The 21,843-nt window shown below is 38.7% G+C and overlaps 1 pseudogene across 1 annotated transcript; it reads left to right on the forward strand.

Annotated features, from left to right (window-relative positions):
* Nucleotides 1–14,952: 14,952 nt before the first annotated feature.
* Nucleotides 14,953–18,551, forward strand: LOC147003961 (vomeronasal type-1 receptor 90-like; annotated as a pseudogene). Its single transcript, XR_015047514.1, has 2 exons — nt 14,953–14,978; nt 16,863–18,551. The product of XR_015047514.1 is annotated as a vomeronasal type-1 receptor 90-like (transcript).
* Nucleotides 18,552–21,843: the final 3,292 nt, after the last annotated feature.

A 21,843-nucleotide genomic window follows, 5' to 3' on the forward strand; every position in this document is an offset into this window, starting at 1 on the left:
AACTATTGCTTGCTGATAAGTTCCAAAAATCCTGAAAATGTTCTTGCTTATTCTATAGTTTAAAATTGCTGGCTTCTGTTCTCTGTGTTTTCTTTAGCTCCTTATATCTCTCTGTCCTTTAACTATTTATGCTTAAAGAGGCACTAGATTAACTTAACTCTTTCTTTTTTCCTCTTTATTTATTGGATATTTTCTTTATTTGCATTTCAAATGTTATCCCAGTTCCTGGTTTCCTCTCTGAAAAACACACTCCCCCATCCACTCCCCCTGCTCTGCAACCCACCCACTGCTTCCTGGCCCTGGCATTCCTCCACACTGGGCCATAAAGCCTTCATAGAACTAAAGGTCTCTCTTCTCACTGATGTCTGACTAGGTCATCCTCTGCTACATATGCAGCTGGAGCCATGTGTACTCTTTGGTTGGTGGTTTAGTCCCTGGGAGCTCTGTGGGTACTGGTTAGTTCAAATTGTTGTCCCACCTTTGGGACTGCAAAATCCTTCAGCTCCTTGTGTCCTTTCTCTAGCACCTTCATTGGGGACCCTATGCTCAGTCCAATAGATAGCTGTGAATATCCACTTCTGTATCTGTCAGGCACTGGCAGAGCCTCTTAGGAGAAAGCTATATCAGGCTCCTGTCAGCAAGCACTTGTTGGCATTTACAACAGTGTCGAGGTTTGGTGAATGAATATGGAATTGATCCTGAGGTGGATCAGTCTCTGAATGGTCATTTCTTCAGTCTCTACTCAATTTGTCTCTGTAACTTCTTCCATGGTTGTTCTGTTGCCCTTCTAAGAAGTATCAAAGTATCCACATTTTGGTCTTCCTTCTTCTTGAGTTCCATGTGGCTTGTGAATTTTATCTTGGCTATTCCTAGCTTCTGGGCTAATATCCACTTATCAATGAGTTCATACCATGTGTGTTCTTTTGTGATTGGGTTACCTCACTTAGGATGATATCCTCTAGATCCATCCATTTCTCTAAGAATTTAATAAATTCATTGTTTGTAATAACTGAGTAGGACTCCACTGTGTAAATGTACCACATTTTCTGTATCCATATCTCTGTTGAGGGATATCTGGGTTGTTTCCAGCTTGTGGACATTATAAATAAGGCTGCTATGAACATAGTGGAGCATGTGTCCTTATTACATGTTGGAGCATCTGGGTATATGCCCAGGAGTGGTATAGCTGGGTCCTCAGGTAGGACTATGTCCAGTTTTCTGAGGAACCTCCAAACTAGCAATCCCACCAGCAATGGAGGAGTGTTCCTCTTTCTCCACATCCTCACCAGCATCTTCTGTCACTTGAGTTTTTGATCTTAGCCGTTCTGACTGGTGAGGTAGAATCTCAGGGTGGTTTTGATTTGCATTTCCCTGATGACTAAGGATGTTGAACATTTCTTTAGGTGCTTCTCAGCCATTCAATATTCCTCAGTTGAGAATTCTTTGTTTAGCTCTGTACCCCAGTTTTTAATAGGGTTATTTGTTTCTCTGGAGCGTAACTACTTCAGTTCTTTGTATATATTGGATTTCCCCTCTATCTGATGTAGGATTGGTGAAGATATTTCCCTAATCTGTTGGTTTCTTTTTGTCTTATTGACAGTGTCCTTTGTTTTACAGAAGCTTTGCAATTTTAGGAGGTCCGATTTGTTGATTCTTGATCTTACAGCACAAGCCATTGCTGTTCTGTTCAGGAATTTTCCCCTATGCCCATATGTTCAAGGCTCTTCCCCACTTTCTTCTCTCTAATTTGCAGTGTATGTAGTTTTATCTGTAGGTCCTTGATCCACTTGGACTTGGATTTGAGCTTTGTACAAGGAGATAAGTATGGATCAATTTGCATTCTTCTATATGCTAACTGCCAGGTGACCTAGCACCATGTGTTGAAAATGCTGTCTTTTTTCCACTGGATGGTTTTAGTTCCTTTGTCAAAGATCAAGTGACCATATGTGTGTGGGTTCTATTCTGGGTCTTCAATTCTATTCCATTGATCTACCAGCCTGTCACTGTACCAATACCATGCAGTTTTTTTTTTTTTTTTTTTTTTTTTTTTTTTTTTTTTATCACAATTGCTCTGTAGTTCAGCTTGAGGTCAGGGATGGTGATTTTCCCCCAGAAATTCTTTTATTTTTGAAAATAGTTTTTTGTTATTTCAGATGAATTTGGAAATTGCTCTTTCTAAATCTGTGAAGAATGGAGTATGAATTTTGATGGGGATTGCATTGAATCTGTAGATAGCTTTTGGCAAGATGGCCATTTTTACTGTTAATCCTGCCAATCTATGAGCATGGGAGATCTTTTCATCTTCTGAGATAACTCTTTTTTTACTGTTCTGTGCTTCCTTAAGTGCTGAAAATTTACTTTATTAACTCTTTATTACTTGCACTTTACTAAGCACTAATATCTGGTGATTAACACGTGCTGTTAAGCAGCAGGAAATTAAGTAAAAGTATATATTGCTATTGCTCCTTTCTCTGGTTAGTCAGGCAGAAGAGTCTCTGGCCAAGCTGATTATCTCCATGTGAACCAGAGAGGATCAAAAGGAAAGGAATTGTTGGTTCCAGGACTCTGCCAAAAAGTAGTCTGCACAGGGGAGAGTGTGCACACAGAAGCAGACAGCTTCTGGGACAGGCGGGAGTCACAGAGCTTCTGAGGCAGCGCCCTTTTCCAGCTCCGGACATCAGACCACCTTCCGGTCCACTGCAGCACCAGGGTTCCTGGCCTGGGGATCTCTGGACACCCACAAGGACCCACACAGGATCCCCCATGGGATCCTAAGACCTCTGGTAAGTGGAACACAGCATCTGCTCCAATCCAATCGCGTGGGGACCTGAGACTGCATTAACTAGGGAAGCAGATAACCCAGCCTGATTAGGGGCACAAGTCCCTTCCGGTCCACTCCAGCACCGGGGTTCCTTGTGCGCTGAGTTTCTGGACACCCCCAAATTTCTCACAGGACCCTCCACGGGATCTTAAGACCTCTGGTGAGTGGAACACAACTTCTGCCAGGAGGCAGGTTAGAACACCAGATATCTGGGCACCTTCCCTGCAAGAGGAGAGCTTGCCTGCAGAGAGTACTCTGACCACTGAAACTAAGGATAGAGCTAGTTTCCCAGGTCTACTGATAGAGGTTAACATAATCACCTGAGGAACAAGCTATAACCAGAGACAACTATAACAACTAGCTCCAGAGATTACCAGATGGCAAAAGGAGAACATAAGAATCCTACTAACAGAAATCAAGACCACTCACCATCATCAGAACACAGCACTCCCACCCCACCTAGTCCTGGGCACCCCAACACAACCGAAAAGCTAGACCTGGATTTAAAACATATCTCATGATGATGGTAGAGGACATCAAGAAGAACTTTAATAACTCACTTAAAGAAATACAGGAGAACACTGCTAAAGAGTCACAAGTCCTTAAAGAAAAACAGGAAAACACAACCAAACAGGTGATGGAAATGAACAAAACCATACTAGACCTGAAAAGGGAAGTAGACACAATAAGGAAAACCCAAAGTGAGGCAACACTGGAGATATAAACCCTAGGAAAGAAATCTGGAACCATAGATGCGAGCATCAGCAACAGAATACAAGAGATGGAAGAGAGAATTTCAGGTGCAGAAGATTCCATAGAGAACATTGGCACAACAATCAAAGAAAATACAAAATGCAAAAGGATCCTAACTCAAAACATCCAGGAAATCCAGGACACAATGAGAAGACCAAATCTATGGATAATATGAGTTGAGAACCTGGATGAAATGGACAAGTTTCTAGACAGATACCAGGTACCAAAGTTAAATCAAGATCAGGTTAATGATCTAAACAGTCCCATATCCCCTAAAGAAATAGAAGTAGTCATTAATATTCTCCCAGCCAAAAAAAAAAAGCCCAGGACCAGATGGGTTTAGTGCAGAGTTCAACCAGACCTTCAAAGAAGATCTAATTCCAGTTCTGCACAAGATACTCCACAAAATAGAAGTAGAGGGAACTCTACCCAACTCATTCTATGAAGACACAATTACTCTGACACCTAAACTGCAGAAAGATCCAACAAAGATAGAGAACTTCAGACCAATTTCCCTTATGAATATAGATGCAAAAATCCTCAATAAAATTCTCGATAACCGAATCCAAGAACACATTAAAGCAATCATCCATCCTGACCAAGTAGGTTTTATTCCAGGGATGCAGGGATGGTTTAATATACAGAAATCCATCAATGTAATCCATTATATAAACAAACTCAAAAACAAAACCACATGATCATCTCCTTAGATGCAGAAAAGGCATTCGACAAGATCAAACATCCATTCATGATAAAAGTCTTGGAAAGATCAGGAATTCAAGGCCCATACATAAACATGATAAAAGCAATCTACAGAAAACCAGTAGCCAACATCAAAGTTAATGGAGAGAAGCTTGAAGCAATCCCACTAAAATCAGGAACTAGACAAGGCTGCCCACTTTCTCCCTACCTATTCATCATAGTACTTGAAGTCCTAGCCAGAACAATTCTACAAAATGAGATCAAGGGGATACAAATTGGAAAAGATGAAGTCAAAATATCACTTTTTGCAGATGATATGATAGTATATATAGGTGACCCTAAAAATTCCACCAGAGAACTCCTAAACCTGATAAACAGCTTCGGTGAAGTAGCTGGATATAAAATTAACTCAAACAAGTCAATGGCCTTTCTCTACACAAAGAATAAACAGGCTGAGAAAGAAATTAGGGAACCAACACCCTTCTCAATAGTCACAAATAATATACAATATCTTGGCGTGACTCTAACTAAGGAAGTGAAAGATCTGTATGATAAAAACTTCAAGTCTCTGAAGTAAGAAATTAAAGAAGGTCTCAGAAGATGGGAAGATCTCCCATGGATTGGCAGGATCAACATTGTAAAAATTGCTATCTTGCCAAAATCAATCTACAGGTTCAATGCAATCCCCATCAAAATTCCAACTCAATTCTTCAACGAATTAGAAAGAGCAATTTCCAAATTCATCTGGAATAACAAAAAAACCTAGGATAACAAAAACTCTTCTCAAGGATAAAAGTACCTCTGGTGGAATCACCATGCCTGACCTAAAGCTTTACAACAGAGCAATTGTGATAAAAACTGCATGGTACTGGTATAGTGACAGACAAGTAGACCAATAGAATAGAATTGAAGACCCAGAGATGAACCCACACAGCTATGGTCACTTGATCTTCAACAAGGGAGCTAAAACCATCCAGTGGAAGAAAGACAGCATTTTCAACAAATGGTGCTGGCACAACTGGGGGTTATCATGGAGAAGAATGCGAATCGATCCATTCCTATCTCCTTGTACTAAGGTCAAATCTAAGTGGATCAAGGAACTTCACATAAAACCAGAGACACTGAAACTTATAGAGGAGAAAGTGGGGAAAAGCCTCGAAGATATGGGCACAGGTGAAAAATTCCTGAATAGAACAGCAATGGCTTGTGCTGTAAGATAGAGGATAGACAAATGGGACCTCATGAAACTGCAAAGCTTCTGTAAGGCAAAAGACACCCTCAATAAGACAAAAATGCCACCAACAGATTGGGAAAGGATCTTTACCTATCTTAAATCAGATAGGGGACTAATATCCAATATATATAAAGAACTCAAGAGGGTGGACTCCAGAAAATCAAATAACCCCATTAACAAATGGGGCTCAGAGCTAAACAAAGAATTCTCACCTGAGGAATACCGAATGGCTGAGAAACACCTGAAAAAATGTTCAACATCCTTAATCATCAGAGAAATGCAAATCAAAACAACCCTGAGATTCCATCTCACACTAGTCAGAATGGCTAAGATCAAAAATTCAGGTGACAGCAGATGCTGGTGAGGATGTGGTGAAAGAGGAACACTCCTCCATTGTTGGTGGTATTGCAAGCTTGTACAACCACTCTGGAAATCAGTCTGGCGGTTCCTCAGAAAATTGGACATAGTACTACCGGAGGATCCCGCAATACCTCTCCTGGGCATATATCCAGAAGATGTTCCCACTGGTAGAAGGACATATGCTCCACTATGTTCATAGCAGCCTTATTTATAATAGCCAGAAGCTGGAAAGAACCCAGATGCCCCTCAACAGAGGAATGGATACAGAAAATGTGGTACATTTACACAATGGAGTACTACTCATCTATTAAAAAGAATGAATTTATGAAATTCCTAGGCAAATAGTTGGACCTGGAGGGCATCATCCTGAGTGAGGTAACACAATCACAAAAGAACTCAAATGATATGTACTCACTAATAAGTGGATATTAGCCCAGAAACTTAGTATACACGAGATATAAGACACAATTTGTAAAAAAAAAAAAAAAAATGAAACTGAAGAAGAACGAACACCAAAGTGTGGACACTCTGCCCCTTCTTAGAGTTGGAAACAATCACTCATGGAAGGAGTTACAGAGACAAAGTTTGGAGCTGAGACAAAAGGATGGACCATCTATAGACTGCCATATCCAGTGATCCATCCCATAATTAGCCTCCAAACGATGACACCATTGCATACACTAGCAAGATTTTGCTGAAAGGACCCTGATATAACTGTCTCTTGTGAGACTAGGCCGGGGCCTAGGAAACACATAAATGGATGCTCACAGTCAGCCATTGGATGGATCACAGGGTCCCCAATGGAGGAGCTAGAGAAAGCATCCAAGGAGCTAAAGAGATCTGCAACGCTGTAGGTGGAACAACATTATGAACTAACCAGTACCCCAGAGCTCTTGACTCTAGCTGCATCACTCGAAAGAGAGGCCCATTGGACATGCAAACTTTATATGCCAGTACAAGGGTACACCAGGGCCAAAAAGTGGTAATGGGTGGGTAGGGAATTGGGTGGGGGGAAAGTATGGGGGACTTTTGGGATAGCATTGGAAATGTAATTGAGGAAAATATGTAATAAAAAAAATTCAAAAAAAAGGAAAGGAATTAACATGATTAATATTAGTTAAATATCCAAGACACATGCATACTCATACACGCACACTCTGGCCAGGGTCAACTGTAACAATCAACTCCACAACTATTCATGCATGCTACTTAAATTATATATACCTATGCACATATATATATACAAACAGACATATACATTTGGATGGATGGATGGATGGATGGATGGATGGATGGATGGATGGGGCAGAGCTCCTCATGTCAAACTATCCAACCAACAACTTTATTTCTTTTTTTTTCTTTTCTCTACACATTTTATTTATTTATTTTTAAAATATTTTTTATTAGGTATTTTCCTCAATTACATTTCCAATGCTATCCCAAAAGTTCCCCATACCCTCCCCTCGACTCCCCTACCCACCCATTTCAACTTTTTGGCCCTGGCATTCCCTGTCTTGGGGCATATAAAGTTTGCATGTCCAATGGGCCTCTCATCCAATGATGGCTGACTAGGCCATCTTTTGATACATATGCAGCTAGAGTCATATGGGCCTTGTGATCCATCCAATATTTGACTGTGAGCATCCACTTATGTGTTTGCTAGGCCCCGGCATAGTCTCACAAGAGACAGCTATATTAGGGTCTTTTCAGCAAAATCTTGTTGGTATATGCAATGGTGTAATCGTTTGGAGGCTAATTATGGGATGAATCCCTGGATATGGCAGTCTATAGATGGTCCATCCTTTTGTCTCAGCTCCAAACTTTGTCTCTGTAACTCCTTCCATGGGTTTTTTGTTCCCAATTCTAAGAAGGGGCACAGTATCCACACTTTGGTCTTCGTTCTTCTTCAGTTTCATGTGTTTTGCAAATTGTATCTTATATCTCAGGTATACTAAGTTTGTGGGCTAATATCCACTTATCAGTGAGTACATATCATTTGAGTTCTTTTGTGATTGTGTTACCTAATTCAGGATGATGCCCTCCAGGTCCAACCATTTGCCTAGGAATTTCATAAATTCATTCTTTTTAATAGCTGAGTAGTATTCCATTGTGTAAATGTACCACATTTTTTGTATCCATTCCTCTGTTGGGGGGCATCTGGGTTCTTTCAAGCTTCTTGCTATTATAAATAAGGCTGTTATGAACATAGTGGAGCATGTGTCCTTCTTACCGGTTGGGACATCTTCTGGATATAGGCCCAGAAGAGGTATTGCGGGATCCTCTGGTAATACTATGTCCAATTTTCTGAGGAACTGCCAGACTGATTTCCAGAGTGGTTGTACAAGCTTATAATCCCACCAACAATAGAGGAGTGTTCCCCTTTCTCCACATCCTCGCCAGCATCTGCTGTCACCTGAATTTTTGATCTTAGCTATTCTGACTGGTGTGAGGTGGAATCTCAGGGTTGTTTTGATTTGCATTTATCTGATGATTAAGGATGCTGAACATTTTTCAGGTGCTTCTCAACCATTCTGTATTCCTCAGGTGAGAATTCTTTGTTTAGTTCTGATCCCCATTTTTAATGGGGTTATTTGATTTTCTGGAGTCCACCTTCTTGAGTTCTTTATATATATTGGATATTAGTACCCTATATGATATAGGATAGGTAAAGATCCTTTCCCAATCTGTTGGTGGCCTTCTTGTCTTATTGAGGGTGTCTTTTGCCTTACAGAAGCTTTGCAGTTTCATGAGGTCCCATTTGTCAATTCTTGATCTTACAGCACAATCCATTGCTGTTCTATTCAGGAATTTTTTCCCTGTGCCCATATCTTCGAGGCTTTTCCCCACTTTCTCCTCTATAAGTTTCAGTGTCTCTGGTTTTATGTGGAGTTCCTAGATCCACTAGATTTGACCTTAGTAGAAGGAGATTGGAATGGATCAATTCCCATTCTTCTACATGATAACCCCCAGTTGTGCCAGCACCATTTGTTGAAAATGCTGTCTTTCTTCCACTGGATGGTTTTAGCTCCCTTGTCAAAGATCAAGTGACCATAGGTGTGTGAGTTCATTTCTGGGTCTTCAGTTCTATTCCACTGGTCCACTTGTCTGTTGTTATTACCAGTACCATGCAGTTTTTTTTTTTTTATCACAATTGCTCTTTAGTACAGCTTTATGTCAGGAATGGTGAGTCCACCAGAGGTTCTTTTATTGTTGAGAATAGTTTTTGCTATCCTAGGTTTTTTGTTATTCCAGATGAATTTGCAGATTTCCCTTTCTAACTAAGTTAAGAATTGAGTTGGAATTTTGATGGGGATTGCATTGAATCTGTAGATTGCTTTTAGTAGGATAGCCATTTTTACTATATTAATCCTGCCAATCCATGAGCATGGGAGCACTTTTCATCTTCTGAGATCTTCAGTTTCTTTCTTCAGAGATGTGAAGTTCTTATCATATAGATCTTTCACTTCCTTAGTGAGGAACACACCAAGGTATTTTATATTACTTGTGATTATTGTGAAGGGTATTGTTTCCCTAATTTCTTTCTCATCCTGTTTATCCTTTGTGTAGAGACAGTTCACTGATTTATTTGTGTTAATTTTATATCCAGCTACTGCACTGGAACTGTTTATCAGATTTAGGAGTTCTATGGTGGAATTTTTAGGGTCACTTATATATACTATCATATCATCTGAAAATAGTACAATTTTGACTCCTTCCTTTCCAATTTGTATCCCCTTGATCTCCTTTTGTTGTCTAATTGTTCTGGCTAGGATTTCAAGTACTAATTGCATAGGTAGGGAGATAGTGGGCAGCCTTGTATAGTACCTGATTTTAGTGGGATTGCTTCCAGCTTCTCTCCGTTTAGTTTCGTATTGGCTACTGGTTTGCTATATATTGCTTTTATTATGTTTAGATATGGTCCTTGAATTCCTGTTCTTTCCATGACTTTTATCATGAAGGGGTGTTAGATTTTGTCAAATGCTTTCTCTGCATCTAATGAGATGATCATGTGGTTTTTGTCTTTGAGTTTGTGCATATAGTGGATTATGTTGATGGATTTCCATTATTAAACCATCCCTGCCTCCATGGGATGAAGCCTACTTTGTCATGATGGATGACATTTTGTTGAGTTCTTGGATTCTGTTAGCAGGATTTTATTGAGTATTTTAGCAGTGTTATTCATAAGGGAAATTGGTCTGAAGTTCTCTTTCTTTGTTGGATATTTGTGTGGTTTAGGTATCAGAGTAATTGTGGCTTCATAGAATGAACTGGCTAGAGTACCTTCTGTTTCTATTTTGTGGAATAGTTTCAGGAGAGTTGGAATTAGCTCTTCTTTGAACGTCTGATAGTACTCTGCACTAAACCCATCTGGTCCTGGGCTCTTTTTTGTTGGGAGACTATTAATGACTGCTTATATTTCCATAGGGGATATGGGACTGTTTAGGTCATTAATCTGATCCTGATTTAACTTTGGTGTTTGGTATCCGTCTAGGAAATTGTCAGTTTCTTCCAGGTTTTCCAGTTTTGTTGAGTATAGCCTTTTGTAGTAGGATCTGAGGATGTTTTGGATTTTCTTCGGTTCTGTTGTTATCTCTCCTTTTTCATTTTTGAATTTGTTAATTAGGATACTGTCCCTGTGCCCTCTAGTTAGTCTTGCTAAGGGTTTATCTATCTTGTTGATTTTCTCAAAGAACCAGCTCTTGGTTTGATTAGCTTTGACTAGTTTGTTTTGTTTCCATTTGGTTGATTTCTGCCCTACGTTTGATAATTTCCTGCCATCTACTTCTCTTGGGTGGATTTGCTTCCTTTTGTTCTAGAGCTTCCAGGTGTCCTGTCAGGATGCTAGTGTATGCTCTCTCTAGTTTTATTTTGGAGGTACTCAGGGCTATGAGTTTTCCTCTTAGGACTGCCTTCATTGTGTCCCATAAGTTTGGGTACGTTGTGGCTTCATTTTCATTAAACTCTAAAAAGTTTTTAATTTCTTTTTTTCTCCTTCCTTGACTGAGGTATCATTGAGTAGAGTGTTGTTCGGTTTCTACGTGAATGTTGGCTTTCTATTATTTATGCTCTTATTGTAGATCAGCCTTAGTCCGTGGTAATCTGAAAGGATGCATGGGACAATTTCATTACTTTTGTAACTCTTGAGGCCTGTTTTGTGACTGATTATGAAGGAAGTTCCATGAGGTGCTGAGTAGAAAGTATATCCTTTTTTGTTTTTAGGATAAAGTGTTCTGTAGATATCTGTTAAATCCATTTGTTTTATAACTTCTGTTAGTTTCCATGTGGCTATGTTTAGTTTCTGTTTCCATGATCTGTCCATTGATGAGCATGGGGTGTTGAAGTCTCCCACTATTATTGCATGAGGTGCAATGTGTGCTTTGAGTTTTACTAAAGTTTTTTTAATGAATGTGGATGCCCTTGCAATTGGAGCATAGATATTCTGTATAGAGAATTCATCCTGGTAGATTTTATTTTTGATGAGTATTAAGTGCCCCTCCTTGTCTTTTTTGATATCATTGATTTGGAAGTCAATTTTATTCGATTTTAGAATGGTCAGTCCAGGTTGTTTCTTCAGACCATTTGCTTGGAAAATTGTTTTAACAGCCTTTTACTCTGAGGTAGTGTGTGTCTTTTTCCCTGAGGTGGGTTTCCTGTAAGCAGAAAAATATTGGGTCCTGTTTATGTAGCCCATCTGTTATTTTATGTCTTTTTATTGGGGAATAGAGTCCATTGATATTAAGAGATATTAAAGAAAAGTAATTGTTGCTTTCTGTTATTTTTGTTGTTAAAGTTGGCATTCTGTTCTTGCGGCTGTCTTCTTTTAGGTTTATTGGAGGATTACTTTCTTGCTTTTTCAAGGGTGTAGTTTCCTTCCTTGTGTTGGAGTTTTCCCTATATTATCCTTTGAAGGGTTGTATTCCTAGAAAGATATTGTGTGAATATGGTTTTGTCATGGAATACTTTGGTTTCTCTATCTATGCTAATTGAGAGTTTTAGCCTGGGCTGCCAATTGGGTTCTCTTAAGGTCTGTATAACATCTGTCCAGGATCTTCTGGCTTTCATAGTCTCTGGTGAGAAGCCTCGAGTAATTCTAATAGGTCTGCCTTTATATGTTACTTGACATTTTTCCCTTACTGCATTTAATATTCTGTCTTTATTTAGTGCATTTGTTGTTCTGATTATTATGTGTCAGGAGGAGTTTTTTTTTTCTGGTCCAGTCTATTTGGAGTTCTGTAAGCTTCTTGTATGTTCATGGGCATCTCTTTCTTTAGGTATGGGAAGTTTTCTACTATAATTTTGTTGAAGATATTTGCTGGCCCTTTAATTTGAAAATCTTCATTCTCATCTACTCTTATTATCTGTAGGTTTGGTCTTCTCATTGTGTCTCGGAGTTCCTGGGTGTTTTGATTTAGGATCCTTATGCATTTTGCATTTTCTTTGATTGTTGTGTCCATGTTCATGATTGGAATCTTCTGCATCTGATATTCTCTCTTCCTTCTCTTGTATTCTCTTGCAGATGCTCACATCTATGGTCCCTCATTTCTTTCCTAGGGTTTCTAGTTCCAGAGTTGTCTCACTTTGGGTTTTCTTTTTGTTTCTCCTTCCATTTTTAGATCTTGGATGGTTTTGTACAATTCCATCACCTGTTTGGTTGTGTTTTCCTGTAACTCTTTAAGGGATTTTTGTGTTTCTTCTTTAAGGGCTTCTACTTGCTTAGTAGTGTTTTCCTGTAATTCTTTAAGGGATTTTTGTGTTTCTTCTTAAAATCTTCTACTGTTCAGCCGTGTTCTCCTGTATTTCTTTAAGTGAGTTATTATTTTTCTTCTTAAAATACTCTACCAGCATCATGAGATATGTTTTTAATTCTGAATCTTGCCTTTCAGGTGTGTTGGATTATCCAGAACTCACTGAGCTGGGAGTGCTGGGTTCCGATGATGGTGAGTGGTCTTGGTTTCTATTAGTAAGATTCTTTTTTTTTTTTTTTTTTTGCATTTTGACATCCCGTAATCTCTTGCGATAGTTCTTATAGCTGTCTCTGGTTGGAGCTTGTTCCTCCTGTGATTCTGTTATCCTCTTTCAGCACTCCTGGGAGTCCAACTCTCTTCTGAGTCTCAGTGGTCAGAGTACTCGCTGCAGGCCACCTCTCCTCTGAAGGGAAAGGAGCACAGATGTATGTACCACACATCTGCATCCTGACTGAAGATGAAGGCCTGAACTGGAACCTGTCCCAAAATCTATGTTGCTTTTGTAGTCCACAGGATTTCCTGCACAGACTGGTCCCTGAGGGACCCGGGATACAAGATGGCTCTCCCACCTGCTCCAGCGGCCAAAGCCCTCCTTTGTGGCCACCCCTCCTCTGGAGGGGAAGGAGGGTAGATGTCTGAAGCTCAGATCTGTGTCTTGGCTGAAGACAAAAGCCAGAAATAGGGCATGTCCCAGAAGCTATGCTGCCTCTGCAGTCTGCAGGCTCTCCTGTACAGACTGGTCTCTGAAGGACCCATGACCCAAGAAGGGCCTCTCAATCTTGATTATTTTTTCAAAGTATCAACAATTCTATTCATTGATTTGTTGAATTAGTTTTATTTTACATAATTTCTACCTTGTTGTATCTAAAAGTTCTCCTGACTCTCCATACCAACTCTCTCCCACTCAAAGTCATGCCCTTTTCTAAGAGAAATTTTCTTAATACAGTACTCATGACATTTCCTGAAAGGATAAATATTTAAATAAAAACAATCATAAATTTCTGTCACAATATTAATTATGGATTTCCCTTTCCTCAGCTTGTTTCCACTTTATTCTGAGCCTATATCCAATTGTCAGACCTGTACATTTAAAAAACAAATGCCACCTTTTTGTTTTTATTATTTACTTATTGAGTGTACACACTCATGCCACATGATATAAGTGCCCGTTAGTGACCCACTTGTAGATGTTACTACCTTTTACTATGTTGGTCCTTGAGATGAAATGCCTGTGATGAGACTTGGTGAATGATTCCTTTGTCTTATCAGTCCATCTTGTCTGCCTAAATGTCACCATTGGAATGTAGGAAGAATTTGAATTAAGAGAATAACCAAAGTGGCAGTTATAATTAGAGCTGAAATAACTTTATAATAAATTATAAAAAAGGAGTTGATGACAGTTTTTTGTCAATAAGAGACATTTGCCAGTTCCTTCTTTATCTGAATATGTGATATAAAGTATCCTGTTAATACAATCACCAGAGTTAGTTAAAGAATAGGCATAGAAGAATAGTCAATGGCAGGATCCTATAGGCTTTTGTCTAAACTATGGAGGAGGGATGTTTTATTTTCTTCCTGGTGGAGAAATGCAGTATGCTCTGCCAGAAGCATCAAACTGAACATGTAGCAAAGAGCAGTCTTGAATATCTGATCCTCCCACTACTTCCTGAGTGTAGTAATTTCACATGTGTACATTACTATGTGTGGTAATACATACAATAGTTACTGTTATGTGGTGCTGGGTTTCAAACCCAGAGATTCATCCTTTGTGCATATAGAGGCACGAACTCTACAGACTGACCTACATCCCAGCACCACAGCCCATTTCTACTGACAATACAGTTGCATTACCTCACCACTGTGTTCTCTGTAAGAAAGATAACTTTTCTTAAGTGTTTTTGAAGGAGGTGACATTTCTGTAATTTTAGCATCTGTGTTATTAATTTCTAGATGTTACCCAGAGGTATGGAGGCTACAGGGAATGTTTTACAAGAAGATAGGACACCTTGGGAGAATCTGAAGTGTCTTTGTACTTCTGTTAAAGGAAATGTTATTGTTACTTTTGTTGTGTTCACAAGGACTGGGATCAGTTAATCCACACAGACAGATATGGTCTGGAGAGAGTAGCTCACACATGGGAAACCCAGAGCTCAGCTGTTCCCACTCTACTGTTCTCTTGGAAGTAGGGAAGTTCACTTTTCCATTTGATGGTGCAACTTTGTAACAACCTCAAGGTCAGAACTCCCTTCTCCAGATGACACCATAACTATGGGTCTAGAGGGAGATGAGCTGATGACATTCCTGCCTTATAACTACTTCTTAGGGCCGCATTCTGTAAGGATTTTCATCAAAGGCCCAGCTGGTGAGTGTTTCTTTTTCTTTTTATTAATATTGAGAGCTGTAAGTAGGAGGTAGAATAGGAACAGGATTCTGTAAAAATGTTTGGAGAATCTCTGTTTAGAATTTTACTTTTGAGCAATTCTGTAGCATAAACAAACACAACAGATTCTTGTAGACAGAAAGATCAGTGTAATGATTTATAAATAATGTAGATTTCAGCTAATATGTTTTCCAAAGGTAAGACTGTTGATATAAATTGCAAAAAGTGTGTGGGTGCTGATGATGTAAAATAGCACTTCGAACCTTGTTTTTCACTCATGAGAAGGAACATATTTTAAAACAGTAACTCTAAAACAGAATCTCTATCTGGTTACAATTGGTGAGTTCTTCTTTGTCATAATGTGTTGAAATTTGTGTGTGTCTTAGCATCACATCTTCTCTTTTAAAGTAGGCTACCAGCTCCATATCTTCAGAAGAGATTATGTAGCCTGTGGAAACTATGGAACCTAGGAAAATAAAATGGGACCATAGCCAGGATAGGAGTGGGGTTGTAGTTAACAATATAGGGGCAAGTATTAGAACAGTGCAAGTTGTTTGATCAAGAAAAGGGGCAAAGAGGGGCACATTAAGGAGGGGGGGAGAAAAGAATGTGGAAAGAAGGTAAAGGGGAATTGTAGGACATGGACACAGGGATCTGAGAATGTAAATGTAAAGGGGGCCTCCTTAGGTAATGAGGGAAACATAAATATAGGAGAAGGTGGGAGCAAGGTAACAGAGCATAGCAGAACACATTTGCTCTGGTGGGGGAATGGAAAAATGGATGGGGGATCCTTACAAAAGAAGGAGAGAGATAAATGCAGGAGGCACTAGGGAGGTAAAGTAACAACAGGGATGGCTGAAATGCCATTAAATGTTCTACCTCCCCTCCCCCTGCAAAATAAAACACATCCAGTATATGTGTTGAGCCAGCAGTTCTTTAGAACTGCAGTAGAATCTCACAAAAGGTTTAATTGGCAAGAGAACTAAACTGGGAGATATTTATGTCTATTTATAATCATAGTTAATGGTTAAATATTTAATAGGTGTGGAGTTACACTTAAGGTCTCCACCTGTATCTTTGTCTTTAATTCCAGATCTGAGAGATGTAAGATCTCTCAGAAAAAGAAATAAAAACAGATGAATCAAGAATGATATTTTGCTAGCTAAAACACTGGAATTATTATGAATTATCATTGAAATTCCTTTAGAAGTATTAATCATGACATGGTGAGTTTCAAATTTGGGTATAACAAATTATGGAATATGAAACTGATGTGATGTTTTCGATTTCTTTTGTGATTTTTTTCCTAGCTCAGAATAATGTCTGTTCATTTGTACAAAGTGATTTATGTTGTGTGCTCATCACTATATTTTTAGGTGTTAACTACAAAATGAGGTGATTTAAGTCAATAGAACTGGATTTCTAAGATATGAGGAGGCTCAGATGTAATACAGGCACACAAAGTGTGCATTTTCTATAGATGTGACGGGGACTGCATGTAGTTTCTATAGCATTCTATACAGAGAGAAGGTACATAGAGAGATTTACAGAAATGTAGGAAATGATGTCCAGTATGGAACATCAAAAGTTAGAGAGAGTAATCAAGAATATGTAGCTAATCGATGCCTCAATGTAGGGAATGCCAGGGATGGGAGGTGGGAGTTGGTGGTTGGGTCCAGGAGTATTATCATAGAAGCAGGGAGAGGGAGGATGGAATATACGGTTTCTGGAGGGAAAACTGAAAAGGGGATAACATTTGAAATGTAAGTAAATGAAATATCCAATAAAAAACAAGTATCTGAAAAGAACAATGATGTAGATATACTAACCAGAGAATAAGTTTGATGTATCTAATATTTTTTTCAGATATTTGAAATATGCTTCCTCTATGTGCTTAAGATGAATACACTTTCTGATTATGTTTTCATTAAATAATATCCTTAATTTCCAAACTGGGCTTGGAGCTATAGCCAATATATTTCTTCTTTTTTTCTACACTATGATAATCCTGTGTCACAGATCTAAGCCTATGGACTTGATCTCCTTTCAGTTGACCTTCATTCACATAATGATGTTTCTCACTGGAGGCCATGCTTGGCTTAAAGATTTCTTTGTGTCATTGAACATTGGCAATGACTTCATATGTAAGGCAACTGCTTACATAAACAGAGTGATGAGAGGCCTCTCTATCTGCATCACCTGCCTCCTGAGTGTGTTCCAGGCTGTGACGATCAGTCCCAATACCTCTTTGTTGGCAAAATTTAAACATAAACTAAAAAAATACATGATCTATTCTTTCTTCTATTTTTGGTCTTTCAATTTGTCATTCAGCATTAACCGGATCATCTATACTGGCGCTTATACCAATGTGAGTGAGACCAACTAGTTGAAGGTGACTAAATACTGCTCACTCTTCCCCATGAACTACATCATCAGGGGACTGATTTTAACCATGACAACTTTAAGAGATGTGTTTCTTGTAGGAGTCATGCTGACTACAAGCACATACATGGTGATTATTTTGTTCAGACATCAGAGGCAATGCAAGCATCTTCATAGCATCAGCCATCTGAGAGCCTCCCCTGAGAAAAGAGCCACCCAGACCATCTTGCTGCTGGTGGTTTTCTTTGTGGTTATGTACTGGGTGGACTTCATCATCTCATCCTCCTCAGTCCTGTTATGGATGTACGACTTAGTCATCCTGACTGTTCAGAAGTTTGTGATGAATGCCTATCCCACAGTTACTCCATTGGTACAAATCAGTTCTGATAAGCGAATAATCATTATACTAAAAAGTATGCAAAAATTATACCACCAGATTTTTAAAAAAGTGTAAATTTCCTCTTATTTATACAACAATCTGTTTATTTTATTTGTATGTATCAGTTTTAGACTGGCATGTATGCATGTATGTATTCCTGGTATCCACAGAAGTCAGAAGAGCTCATGGGATCCTCTGGATCTGTAGGTACAGATGTTTGTAAGGCGCCATGCTGGTGCAGCACCAATAATTTTTTTCCCTAAAAAACAGATTTTTATTAAACTGTTTGATAGTTCAAGCAGCAAAGCAAGATTCTTCATATGATTTGAATAGAATTTGTAATATTATACTTATTCATTCTTTTGACAATTCTGCTAACAATAAGTATATGGTTCTTAAGTATATTGTACAACATAAATTCATATTTCCACAGGATTTCCCTTAGTTCCTTCCTTTTACTCTTTATCATAAATATCTCCTTGATATCGATGTTACTCAAAAGATTATCCTTGCTGCTAGTAAGTTTTAAAAGATTTTTTTAAAAAATATATTTTATTGTACTCTAAATGATTAAGAATATTACAAATATTTGATTGTAGCATTAACTCTGGTTCCTAGCTTTAATTTTTATAGTTTCATAATAGTAATGAGCTTAAAGTTTCCAGTTTTTTCTACTCATTAAGGAATAAATATTTAACAAGTCTCATATGAAATTTTCATGTGCCTGAATATTTGTACTTCACTTATTTTACCCTTACTGAAATATTGATGAATAAAAATTGTGTACATATACATACATGATATATGACATGTTATTTGTGTATGGGTGCATGCATGTATATATGTGCATAGATAAAGGGTGTGTGTAAATGTGAACATGGAAGCCTGGAGACAAATTTGGCTTCTTGGGAGCCTTCTTGGCCTGGATTGGGTTGAAGTGGGACACAGCCTTCGAAATAGCTTTAAAGACTTATGCATCTTTGGCCTTCAAGCTCTATAACTCAACTGAATGCCTGCTGATAAGTTCCAAAAATCCTGCAAGTGTTCTTGCTTATTCTATAGTTTAAAATTGCTGGCGTCTTTTCTCTGTGCTTTCTTTAGCTCCTTATATCTCTCTGTGCTTTATTTAACTCTTTATGCTTAAAGAAACACTAGGGAAACTAAACTCTTCCTTAATGGTCTGTGCTTCCTTAAGCACTGAAAACTTAACTTTATTAACTCCTTATTACCTGTGCTTTTATAAGCCCTAATATCTGGTGATTAACACATGCTGTTTAGCAGCAGGGAATTGAGTAAAAGGATTTATTCCTGTTGCTCCTTTCTCTGGTGAGTCAGCCTGTCTGGATAAGCTGGGTATCTCTTTGTGAACCACACAGGAAAGAAAGGAAAGATATTAATATGCTTTATAGTAGTCAAATATGCACAAGCACATCCATATTCATACCTCCACACTCTGGTCAGGGTCTAGTGTAACAATCAACTTGACAACTATTCATGCATACTTACACACACACAGACACAGACACACACACACACACATAAACATATGCACATACATATAGACAGACATATACATTTGGATGCATGGATGGATGGATGGATGGATGGATGGATGGATCTGGTAGAGCTCCTCAAGTTGAACCATCTGAACAGCAACTTAATTTCTTTTCTCTGGCCTTTTTATACCTTCTTTGACAAAAAGGTTTTTTTTTAATTTATTTAATCTTTTATTTATTTAATTATTCACACTCCATATTTTAGCCACATCCCATACCTTCTCCCTGCACCCCTGTCTCCACGAGCATGTCCCCAAACCACATCTCCCACATCTTACCAGATCTCTAAACTCCCTAGGGCCTCCAGTCTCTTGAGGGTTAGGTGCATCTTCTCTGACTGAACCCAGACCCAGCAGTCTCCTGCAGGATATCTGTTCAGGGCCTCATATCAGCTGCTGTATGCTGTCTGGTTGGTGGTCCAGCTTTTCAGAGATCTTGGGAGACCAGGTTAATTGAGACTGTAGGCTCTTCTACAGGGTCGCCCTCCTTCTCAGTTTCTTCCAGCTCTCTCCTAATTCAACTCCTGAGGTCAGCAGCTTCTGTTTATAAGTTAGGCACAAACATCTGCATCTGACTCTTTCAGCTGCTTCTTGGGTCTTTCTGAGGGCAGTCATGATAAGTCCCTTTTTGTGAGTGTTCCATAGCCTCAGTAATAGTGTCAGGCCTTGGAGCCTCCCCATGAGCTGGATCCTATTTGGGGCCTATCACTGGACCTTCTTTTTCTCAGGCTCTTCTCCATTTCCATCCCTGCAGTTCTTTCAGATAGGAACAATTATAGGTGAGAGTTTTGTCTGTGAGATGGCAACCCATTCCTCACTTGATGCTTTGTCTTTCTGCTTGAGGTGGGCTCTACAAGTTCCCTCTGCCCAATGTAGGGCATTTCATCTAATGTCCCTGCTTTTGGGACTTGAGAATCTCTTACCTCAGAGGTTTCTGGTACATTCTGGAGGGTTCCCCCAACCTCCTACCTCCCCAAGTTGCCTGTTTCCATTCTTTCTGCTGTCTCTCAGGACTTCATTCCTTTTCCCCATCCAATACCACATCATGTTCATCTCTTCCCTACATGTCTACGTTCCTTCAAAGGTTCCTCCCTCCCTCCTACCCCCTTTGAAATTGTTTTCTTCTGCCTCCTCTGAGGCATCCTCACTTGGGCTCTTCTGCTTGTTGACCTTTGTGAGATCTGTGGACTGTATATTGGGTATTCTGTAATTTTTAGCTAATATCCACTTATTAGTGAGAACATACCATGCATATCTTTTTGTGTCTGAATTACCTTACTCAGAATGATATTTTTCTAGTTCCATCCATTTGCCTGCAAAACTCAGGATGTCTTTGTTCTAAATAGTTAAGTGGTATTCCACTGTGTAAATGAACTCCATTTTCTGTGTCCATTCACCAACAAGCCTGTTATAAACGCAGTGGAACACATTCCCCGGTGGCATGCTGGGGCATCATTTGGGTATATTCCCAAGACTGGTATTGCTATGTCTTCAGGTATATCCATTTCTAATTTTCTGAGGAACCTCCAAACTGATGTTGAGTGGTTGTACCAGTTTGCAATCTTACCAGCAGTGGTGGAGCATTCCTCTTTATCCATATCCTCACCAACATTTTATTGTCACCTGAGGTTTTGATCTTAGCTATTTTGATTTATGTAAGGTGGCCCTCAGGGTCGTTTTGTTTTGTAATTCTCTGATCACTAAATATTTTGAATATTTCTTTGGGTGCTTCTCAGCCATTGAAGATTCCTGTGTTTAAATTCTCAGTTTAGTTCTATACCCCATTTTTTGATTGAGTTGTTTGGTTTTTTGATGGTTAGCTACTTGAGCTCTTTATATATTTTGGATATTAGCCCTCTAAGTTTTTTTCCCAACCTGTACGTTGTCTATTTGTCTTATTGACTATGTCCTTTGCCTCACAGAAGATTTGCTCTTTAGAAAATTACCTCAGAGATAAAATATTACATAAAATGGGAGTTACAGAAGGATGCAAATATTATGTTGAAATCAGTGTTTAATTATAATATGTCATTATTAGTTAAAAGCAACAGTTTTTCATGGCCTTACCTTCCTGTAGTGCATACCTGCATTTTTATCCTTGGACCAAAATATTTTTCCTTGAACACAAATTTTTCTGATGTCTATTTTTCTTTCTAGTGTAAATATGAAAACTGATTGTATTTGTTTATTATGCAGCCTTTACTTACTGTTATGGGGAATGAGCACATTCTATTCTTGACTCTCACTTTATTACATCTTTATAGCAAGGCAACTATGACCTTCTCTTAAATTTTCTCAAAATTATTTGAATCAAATCAGGAGTTCTATAGAATCTTCATTGATTTTTCTATATAGTATCATTACAAGACAGCACATTTTTTTTAGGTTTGCAGAAATCTGCTGGAAATGGTAGGTCCATACCTAGTGATGGTTATATATGTAATAATAACACAAAGCATATTAATAGCAGGAATCTTTCTTGAAATGTAATTTCCTTGACCTTGTGTAAAGGAGCAAATCCATCATAGCTT

Source organism: Mus caroli, unplaced genomic scaffold (genome assembly GCF_978045245.1).
Source record: "Mus caroli unplaced genomic scaffold, Mus_caroli_1 scaffold_7, whole genome shotgun sequence".
NCBI lineage: Eukaryota > Metazoa > Chordata > Mammalia > Rodentia > Muridae > Mus > Mus caroli.